Genomic DNA, 10760 nt, shown 5'->3' with positions numbered 1-10760 from the left:
AGAATTACACCCTCTTGCACACAAAAGCAATTAGAATAAGGTAGAGTTTATTCAGGGGCAGGGGAAGGGAAGGGAAACCAAGAGAGAAATCATTGGACTTCTCATGGGGAGAAGGCATGGCACAGAGCATGGCTCTGAGATACCAATCTCCTCGAGCAGGAGACTGGCAGATACTTTTATAGAGGACTGATGGGGGTGACCATCTGACTGTGGAAAGTTCCCTTATTGGGGGAGGACCATCCCCCACTGGTGGTGGCTGGGGGAGTTGGGTGAGGGGTGGCTGCAGATCTCTCGAGCCATCTCTTCAGGACACAAAGGCAGCAGCCACACCTAATCTTATCTCCCCAGGGGTGGAGGAGACTGCAATGAAGGGTGGGGGTCCAGGAGCTAGCTCGGTCTGATCTGGTTCCACTTATCTATCTCTTTAGGTGTGTCTGTCCTTTGGTTTAGTTTCTCAAGGAGAAGGTTCCTTGATGTACCCCAGACAACTTCTGGGGTGCTCTGGGCCCATAACATGTATATATACGTATATGTATAGATATATATAGATATAACCTATATCAGATTACCTGCTGTCTAGGGGAGGGGGGAGGGAGGGGAGGGAGGGAGGGAGAAAAATCTGAAATTGTAAAGCATGTATAAACAAAAGTTGAGAACTATCTTTACATGTAACGGAAAAAATAAAATATCTCAAAAACAAAAACAAAAAAAAAAACATGTATATATACAAAGTATATATATACACACTCACACATACACACACACACACACACACACACACACACACACATATAAAGGTTAAGAAACCCTGGCATTGCTTTGCTCATTCATCTATAACCCCATCAAGCAAAAGTAACACCATAAATTTGGCTTGGCTATTTCCTGGTGAAGCAATGCTGGCTGGTGCTAAGGGATCACTGCTTCCCCTCCCCTCATTCCTTTAATAATAAATATGTCTTAGCACTTCCCCCAACTCCTTTGCAGAGGTGAGAGATCCCTGAGTATGGAACACTGCATATTATTTTAGATTTTGGGGGCATTAATTAAAATTTGCTGATTGTTTTTCTTTTAAAAAATTATTTGTTAAAAAAAATATATTAGGGCAACTGGGTGGCGCAGTGGATAAAGCACTGGCCCTGGATTCAGGAGGACCTGAGTTCAAATCTGTCCTCAGACACTTGACACTTACTAGCTGTGTGACCCTGGGCAAGTCACTTAACCCTCATTGCCCCATAAGAAAAAAAAAACAAAACCAAAAAAATATTATTTGTTATAAGGGGTAACTGTAAGCAAGGCAGGGATGAGATATATGAGGAAATATAGGTGCTATGAAAATAAAATTTATTTTTAAAATAATGTCTTAGAATTTTGCAAGAAAAGTTGAGGGGTATGCTGGAGCCAGTTCTAATCAGTTTAGAAGAGCTGATTGTTAAATTGTCAGTGTCAGCATTCACACCTCAATCACTACAAATGAAGGCTGTGTTAGTAATCAGATTAAGTTTAAAAGTGTGCATTCACCATCCCCCCAACCCCCCCCCCAACACACACACCTGGAGTCCTAGTTGTTAAATGTTTCCTTCTGTTGTGGGAATGCAGTGGGACCCCCAAGAAACCTAAAGATCCCAACCCCCAAGACCAAGGGAAAAAATAAAGGACTGGCCCTGTATTCAGGAGGACCTGAGTTCAAATTCAGTCTAAGACACTTGACATATATTAGGGCAACTGGGTGGCGCAGTGGATAAAGCACTGGCCCTGGATTCAGGAGGACCTGAGTTCAAATCTGTCCTCAGACACTTGACACTTACTAGCTGTGTGACCTTGGGCAAGTCACTTAACCCTCACTTCCCAGCAAAACCAAACCAAAACAAACAAAGAGGAATAAAGTGTGGCTGAGGACGACCCAGGTACGCAGATAAGCAGCAATACCAAGGTCTATAAGATGATATGCAGGATATGGACGGATGCTACATATTCTACTGATACCCCATTATTCCAAGATCCCCACCTACTTATCTGGCCCTTCCCAGTTTTTGCATTTCCTCTTGCTTTGTAATTCCTTCACCTTTCTTTGTTTTGTAAAGATACAAAAGAGCAGGTCTTCTCTTACTCCAGTGAGACAGATTTTCCTTAGTGAGTCTGTCTTCTGGCCACATATCTCTCCTAATAAATCTTTTTCTTTTACACAATTTGTGGTGACCCTCCAATTCTTTGGGTGAGCTAGTCCCCTGAAGCAGGATCACACTTCCTCCTGTTGGAGTCAAGCTATAATTCCTATCGATCCTGTAAAGGTCCCACCCTGTCTTCCTTTCCCTTTTAAAATTAAGACAATACAGGTACACCAACCTCTCCCTCCACCTGATTTTTCCAGAAATCCATGGTGCCAATTTAGTCATTACTTCTCCCAGATTTTTCAGCACCTTGGGATGCAGCTTGTCTGGGCTTGGTGATTTGAATCATGGAGCATGGTCAGGTGCTCTCTTGCCATCTTTCTCACCTCTTTGCTTTCCACTTCCTGCTCACCACTTCCATCCTCAGTCCCAAGGTCTCTCTGGTAGAGAAAGACTTCAGTACCAGAAGCAAGAAAAGGGAGGTCTTCTGTCTGGGAGGCTCGATGGAGTGAGAGGAGGAAGATGGCTTTTGAGGTTTGTAATTCATCATAAATAGCTCACATGAACATTGATTGGACTCTACCTCGAAGGTGATTGACTCCTGGGTCAGGAAGAGCCAGCGCCCTGAGTAAGCTATTAGAAGAAGTAGGAGGCATGGTTCCTGGACTATTCCAGCCCTACTGAGGTGGTACCACAAGTCTCCCTTGGACCTCCAATCAAGAGCAGAGGGGATTTCTTTCCCACAATGGCAATGACAAGCCCATAGCAGCAACAACACAGGCAGTGTTGGCCTGAGGCAAGACTTCTGTTTTCCTCCTAAGCAACAGATGGCTATCAAACAACCACTTCTAGCCTTGGTGGCAACTTCATGACCTTGAGAGTTCCCGAATCAGATGCTGCTTATGGGAGGTGAATTCTGCAGTAGCCTCTTAGAACAGAAGGCAGGCATAGGCTGAAGTCAGCTCAGATGGGCTCAGGGGAGCTGATTGTTAAGTTCCCAGGATAAAAACACCTCAGAAATCCAAAAATGCTACAAATTAGAGTTTGAGTCGTGGTTTCGTTGATTGTCTAGACTTTAGTAAGTGATGGAGAGGGGCAGCTAGGTGGCGCAGTGGATAAAGCACTGGCCCTGGATTCAGGAGGACCTGAGTTCAAATGAAGCCTCAGACACTTGACACTTACTAGCTGTGTGACCCTAGGCAAGTCACTGAACCCTCATTGGCCCGCAAAAAGAAAAAGAAAAGAAAAATACAATTGTTGAATAATTCTAACTAGAAAGTGACAGAGAAAATGTTAACTTAAAAATGTGTCCGGCTCACATTGTCCATTTCCTCCTCCTGGAGAGGCTGTTGTTAAAACATTGACTGCACCAGTATAGCCCTGGGAGAAGGGCATCACTCCTAGAAGTCCACATGGACTAGAGCCAGGTCTGGGTGGCCAGAGCATTAGGACTTTGTGAGACTCTCAGACAGAACAGATCCAAGATGAATGTGAAATATCTCTTCAGCATTCCCATGAAGTTTCCTTTACCCCCACGAGAGTACAATAGGTGATGCGCTGTTGTTTCAGGTTGTGGGTATTTGTTAAGGCTTCCTTATGACTTTTAAGCATTTCCTTCGTACTAAAGGAATGATGATTTCTTAGATTTAGACCTCGAAGGGACTTCAGTGCACACTCACCCCCAGACCCAGACCCCAACCCATTTTGCAAATGAGGAAAGTGAAGTACAGAGTGTCTGAAGTAGGATTTGATCTCCTGCCTCCAAGCCCGGTGTTCCATCCACAGTCATGCTGCCTCACAAAGTGGAGAGACGCCTGCTAGCTACTTTGTACAATGAAAACCTCTTCCAGAAGGCTTTAACCCTTTATGGGGAGGCTCTAAATAGAAGCTCTCCCTAAATTCAGCTTCTGAGATTTTCTCCAGAATCCCAGAACGGGGGCAGAGACAGAGAGTCCAAGAAAGAGCCAGACCCCTTCTCTTTGGTGTGAGGCTACCTCCAGTTAGAATTGGATTCTCCTTAAGACTGGAACAAGAGCTCCCCTTTGAGGAGGGGGCTTCCCTTAGGTCAGGCAGGGGGAGGGGGGAGTCATCTCCAGGGGAGTTACCACCGCATGAGCCACATGCTTACAAAGAGAGCCAAAGTCTATCTGACCCTTGGGAATACTCTTCCTCTTGCTCTTCCCTTTGTCTCTCCCCATGACCATCCCCAAGCCTGCCCAGGCATCACAGCCTTGGACTGTGGGATCACCAACTACAAGCTGTCCAGTGAGATGGAGGACAGCCAGTCCTTACTGTCATGGCTGGACCCCTGGACCTTCCCATCTCCCCACTGTCATGGCCTCCAGTTCCTGGGCACTGTCATCTGACCCACTGGGGAATCCTTTGGATTTCTGGAATCTTCCTATCCTGTGGCCAGATGCTTCTATAAGTGAGCCCCCCCCCCCCATTAGAGTGTGATCCCCTTGAGAGCAGGCCTTGCTCATGAGCTTTTTTTTATTTGCGCCACTAGCACTTAGCACGGTGTTTGACACCCAGTAAGAGGATCATAAATGCTTTTTCACTCTCACTCATTTAGTGAACCCCTGACCCCTTAAATATCAGAACTCCTCACCTTCCCCAGATCTCTGCCTCCCTGGTCTCCGAATGACACCACGCTATCACAACCTCCTTTCTCACCCCTGCCAGGGAAACTGGACAGGTGTTCAGACTCTGTCTAGACACACACACAAACACTCAGGCAACTCAGAAATGAGGGGTTCTGTTTTCTTTTTAAAATAAGAGATTCTGTGTTTGGTTAATAGGAGAAGGAGTCAGATTCCAGCTCAGTCCAGGAACGACTCTGTTCACTGACCCTTTTGAGTGATGGCGGGGGGAGGGGACAAGGGACCACGGATGCTGAGGTGCCTGGGTCCTTGGCCAGGGTATGGATCTGGGGGACTGGGCATCCTGGCCTCCAATGAACCAGAGAGAGAAGGTGGGATGTAAAGTGAGCTGAATTCAGAGACCTGGCTAGCTTCGTGTCCCCGCCTCCCCATCCTGTCCCCACTAAACTTGAGTGGTTCAGACTGGAGGCTGAATTCCTGTTTCAAGCCCTTGCAGGGCTGTGCTCTCACAACAACTGGCTTCCACTTATGTACTGCTTTGGGGTTTGCAAAGGGCTTGACAGACATGATCTCATTGGAGCCTTGTAATAGCCTGGGTAGGTCAGGGCCATTAGGGTCTCTATTTTGCAGATGAGGACACAGACTTAGAGAGACTGAATGACTTGCCCAGGGTCAAACAACTTGCTAGAGTGAGAGCTGGGATTTGAACCCATGCCTTCCTGACTCCAAGTCTTGTATTTTATCCACTATTCCAGAGAGTTTCTCTAGAGTGAGACAGAAGGAAGTCTGGGGAGGAGACCATAAAACTATCCCAAATCATGGGATGGGATCTCAGAGTCAGGTGGTCTAGTCTGACACCCTCATTTTATAGATAGGGAAACTGAGGCAAAGGGAGGTGAAGGGACTTGCCCAAGGTCACATGGGGAGTAAGTTTCAGAATCAGGATTTGAATCCAGATCCAGTGTTTTTTCTTTACTAGGTTCTTCCTGGCTGTGTGACCTTGGTGAAGCCCAACCTCTGTTCCCTCATAAAATCTAGATCATAATGCCGCCACCGGTGACTTGTGAAAGCTTAATGAGAGAATTGTTGTATGATGTGCCTTGGAAATAATCAAGCATATAAAAAGCTGTCAGTAATTATTTTGTGGGCTCCCAGTGGGGAGGACCTGTGGGCGGCCCAGAGCACAAGAAAGGGGAGGAGGGAGCCAGTGGCCCCAGGGCCTCTTGGCTTCTTAACCCCTGGGCCCTAGGGCAAGGACTGGAGGAAGAGAGAAGGCAGGGGGCAGGGTGGCTGGGCTGGCCTCTCTCTACCCCCAAACCATAGCCCTGCACTAACAAGGGTAATAGCCCACATTCATATGGAGCTTGAAGGTTTGCAAAATTCTTTACAGACATTATCTCCCAGGATCCCAACAATAACCTGTAAGGGAGAGAAGTGTTATCAGTCCTACTCTGCTGGTGAGAACAAGGCCTGAGTTAGAATTTTCATTCTACCACTCACTACCTACCTATGGGCCTCATCTATATACAGAGAAGTGTGGATTAGGCCACACTTCCGGGGCACTTCTGTGGGGGGGATGCGACCCCCCTGGGGCAGCAGGCTGAAGCCTGGGGTCCCTTCTCAGAATTATGTTTTCTAGTATTTCATGGGCACGTTATGTGTCAGACATTAATGAAAAGAGATGTCTTTCCCCCCCCCCCAGAATCCTGAGGGGTAGAGGCAGTAGGGTGGGGAGAACATTGACTTGGAGTAAAAGGACTTGGGTTCAAATCCTTACAGTGACACTGGGCCCCCATGGCACAGCTCTAGGACTAGTCACTTCATCTCTAGGGGTCTGAGTTTCCTCGTCTGTAAGATGACTATGTAGTTACCCATGGGAACCTGACAAGGTAATTTCCTGTCCTTGGGTGAATCTCAGTTTCTTTTTCTGCAAAATAAAGGGTTTCGGTTAGTTGATTTCTAAGGTCCCTTCCATCTCTGAATCTATGACCCTATAACTTGCCCAGGGTCACAAAGGACCCCCAGTCCCGAATCCTCCCCATTAGGCAATGCTGCCTCTGCTGCCTTGGGTGTCAGTGGTAGGTACGTCCGAGAAGTCAGGGGCTAAGTCAGTGATCCTAGAAGCCAGCCTGGCCCCCCAAAACCCTCCTCTCAGGGCAGGTGATCCAGTTTCCTGCCAAGCACACTCATCCTTTTGCCCCTCTTGCCCTCTGGGCCCCTTGATCAGGCATGGTTCCCGTGGGAACATTGGCGCCAATATCCGGAGCTCCCTGGGGTCTCCCTGTTACCTGCCCACTAGCCGCTCCTATCCAGCCCTGGAACAAAGGGCCCGGTGCCTGCCACCCGGCTGGCTATGTTTGCCCAAGGTGGGTCCCTCCTGGCAGAGATGCTGTGTAAACAGGGCAACTGGCCCTAGAGAACTGCCTAGGGAAACAAGGGGATGGAGTGGCTTTCCGAGAAGGGAGCCCCAGTCAGCACCCCAGAAATTTAGGTTCCCCAAAGACCAGCACCTCACAGAGCCTGAAAAGACCTCACCCTGCCACAGAGTCTGGGGAGGGGAAAGGACAGGGAGATCTGTTCTTTTTTTTTTTTTTTGGCGGGGCAGTGGGGGTTAAGTGACTTGCCCAGGGTCACACAGCTAGTAAGTGTCAAGTGTCTGAGGCTGGATTTGAACTCAGGTACTCCTGAATCCAGGGCCAGTGCTTCATCCACTGTGCCACCTAGCTGCCCCCTGGGATATCTGTTCTGAGGGGCCTCAAGGGGTTGAGAACAGACCTGTGCAGGAGAAAGTTTGGGAGGAAGGGTTCAGGTCTGAGGACCTGGGTGTAAATCCTAGCTTTGATACTTTCTAGCTAGCTGTGTGACTTCAAGCTTCTCTGGGCTTTGTGTCCTGCTCTGTAAAGTGAGGTGGTTGGATTGGGTAGCCTCTGAGGGTCCTTCCAACAAGCTTATAGACCTGGGCTCACCAATCATCCCTTCAACCTGGGGCTTTGGGGGAACTGGACTTCTGTGGACTAATGTAAGTGCAGGTGTGGCTTCTCCCCTCTGGGATCCCTCCTCTAGCACCTTCGCCTTGCCCTTGGTCCAGACCAGCAATGTCAATACAGGATACTAGAAGGACTGGCAAGGGCCCCTTGGGTCATCTGGTCTACCTCCTGGCTTTTACAGCAAGCCCCAGGAATCGCCCGAGGTCACAAAGCCTGCGGGCATCAGCATCTCCTAGGATGAGAACAATTCTCCTTAGAGCCTCTCTGACCCTGGGAGCATAGATCTAGGTACCTTCCAGGCCTCAAGAACTCCACACTATTCTCTGAGGCTTCTCTCTCATTCCCAGACCTACCATGGATCCTGATCCTTCCCCCATGTCCCTTTCTCCTCTTCTTAGAATAGAAATTCCCCAGGGGTGGCTAGGTGGTGCAGTGGATAAAGCACCGGCCCTGAATTCAGGAGTACCTGAGTTCAAATCTGGCCTCAGACACTTGACACTTACTAGCTGTGTGACCCTGGGCAAGTCACTTAACCCCCACTGCCCGCCAAAAAAAAAAAAAGAAAGAAAGAAAAGAAATTCCCCAAGGGCAGAGATTGTCTTGCTTTTGCTCAGTACTTAGCACCCGGCTAGGCCCAAGGTACAACTTAATCAGTTCTATAGCCCGCATTCCCTTGTGCTTGGGGGAAGCAGCATAAAGCTTGACTGAGGGAAATGGTGTGAAATGTCGCCTTGGGGGCCCCAGCTTGAGGGGGGGAGCCCCTAAAACTTCCTGGGAGGAGGGTAGGTGAGAGTGCTGGAGCGGAGACAAGTGTGGGGGGCATTTTAACTAAAGATGTTGGCCCCCTCGGCGCTAAACAGGGCTATTTCTATGCTTCTGAGCAGCTGCAAATGCTTTAGCATCCTAGCTCTAGCAAGGGACCTGAGGAGCCACTTTTTTACAGGGGAGGAAACTGAGGCCCAGGGAGGTTCCAGGTTCCTAGGAACCCACTGTCCTGCTCCCCTCCTGCCGGTGGCAGCAGCTTGGGCCACTTTGGGGCAGCCCTCATCCTAGGGAAGGTTTTCCTGAGCTAGATTCGACACTTACAGACTCTTTCTAGCCTTTCCCCCATTGCCTCCAGTTCTGGCCTTCTAGGGTCTGAAGCTCTTTCACATGTCGGCCTTCAAATTCGTGACCACAGCTCCCTGCCCCCCCCCTTTCTCTAATCCAGGTAGAAGTCCAGGTTCACTCCCTTCCTTCAGAATAAAATACAAACTCCTCTGTGTTAGGCATTTGCAGCTCCCCCCCCCCCCCACTTCATAATTTGGCTCAAGCCTGCCTTTTCCAGGTGGATTCCCCATTTTTAATAATAACAGTAGCTAGCATTTACAGAGAATGTTAATGTTTGCAAAGCACTGTACATGTTATTTCCTTTAATCATCCATGTTCGGAGGTAGGTGTTATTTATTATTAATCTCATTTTACAAATGAAGAAACCAGGACTGAGGGGTCAAGTGACTTGCCCAGGATCACTCAGCTACTGTCAGAGGCAGAATTCGAACTCATCTTCTGGACTCCAGTTCAGGACTCTATGTCACCTAGCTTTATTCTCTGTCTCCCGTCTCCATGCCTTTGCCTAGGCTGCACCCCATGCCTGGAACCCTTCCCTTTCACCTCTGTCTGTTGGATTCTGTAGCTCCTTTCAAGGCTTACCCCGGGGCCATCTCCTCCAAGAGGCCTTTCTCGATTCCTCCAGTTGTTAAACCTCCACTTCTAGCACCTATTTATTTGTCGCGACAAGGATAGGAACTGGACCTGAGATTTCCTTTGCCAGAGAGAGCTCTCAGCTACCATCGGTGCACGTGGGCGCCTGGCTTGCATTTGATCTCTTTGCAATTCAGAAGGTTGCTCTAAGTCTTGCTCCGGATCACGCAGACCTCCCTGGTCCGACCTGCCACCCACTGCCTGTGAGACCTTGACTAAGTCACGGGACCTCAGTTTCCTCATCTGTCATGGGAAAGGTGCTGAATTTGGAATGATGGGACCTGAGTTTAATCCTGGCTCTTTTCCTGTGTTACCTTTACTCAACGTCTCTGGGCCTCGGTTTCCCCATCTGCAAAACGGGAGAGTTGTGCCAGATGACCTTATAGCTCTAGACCCTATCCCAGAAGACCACAGCCTTTTCCGATGGCCAGAGAAACGCCCGGAATGAAAGAAGACAGCCCGGAACGGCGCGCACGGTGAGGACGGTGTAGACGCTAGGGGGCGCTCCACGCCCGCTCTAGCCCACCTGCAAGCACCTCCTCCGCCCTATTTCAGTTCCCAATGCCAATGGGGACTAGGGGGCGTGGCTTCCTTCCCTGATGGACGGCGTCGCCCCGCCTAATCTAATTCATCTTTTCTTGAGCTCCTCCCTCCGCCCTGTCGCTAGGCTCTAGGGGTGGGGCTGAGGGGGGCCACTGCCACCTGGGGACGCAGGGGGCGTTCCGGGCGGGGCGTGACTCACGAGCCTGGCCTTCGCCCATTGGCCGTCCAGTGGCCCGGGGCGTGGCGGGGCGGGTGATGGGCAGGAAGCCGGCCCGGCCCCTCTCCCTCTGAGCCGCCGCGGCAGTGCAGGCTGGAGCAGAAGTGAAGGAGGGCGGGCGGGTGTGCAGGAGGCACCCCAGACCCAGGAGCCCGGACCCCGAAGCCCAGAGCCCAGCGCTCGGATCTTAGACCTAGACCCCTGTTGCCCCCGGGTGGGCCTGCCGGCCCCTGGATTACCGTGCGCCTCGGAGCACCACCGCCTCCCACGAGCCCGTCCACGGAGGGTCCGGCCAGAGCCCGCCGGGCCCGGGCCCCTGTCCCCGAGGACCTACCTGCTTTACTGCCTGGCAGCCCTTCGGCCGCGTCCGGCCCGCACCGTCCACAGCCCCCGATCCTCCCTGCGCGGTGCGCCCCGAGGGCGGTCCCGGCCCGGACCCCTGCCCGCCCGGCCATGGCCCGAGCCCACCCGGGCTGCCGGCCGCCGGCGGCGCCGGGGCTCCCGGGGCTGCGGGGGCCGCTGCTCCAGCTCCCGCCGCTGCCGCTGCCGCTGCCGCTGC

Source organism: Dromiciops gliroides, chromosome 4 (assembly GCF_019393635.1).
Source record: "Dromiciops gliroides isolate mDroGli1 chromosome 4, mDroGli1.pri, whole genome shotgun sequence".
NCBI lineage: Eukaryota > Metazoa > Chordata > Mammalia > Microbiotheria > Microbiotheriidae > Dromiciops > Dromiciops gliroides.
This window is presented reverse-complemented; position numbering follows the sequence as displayed.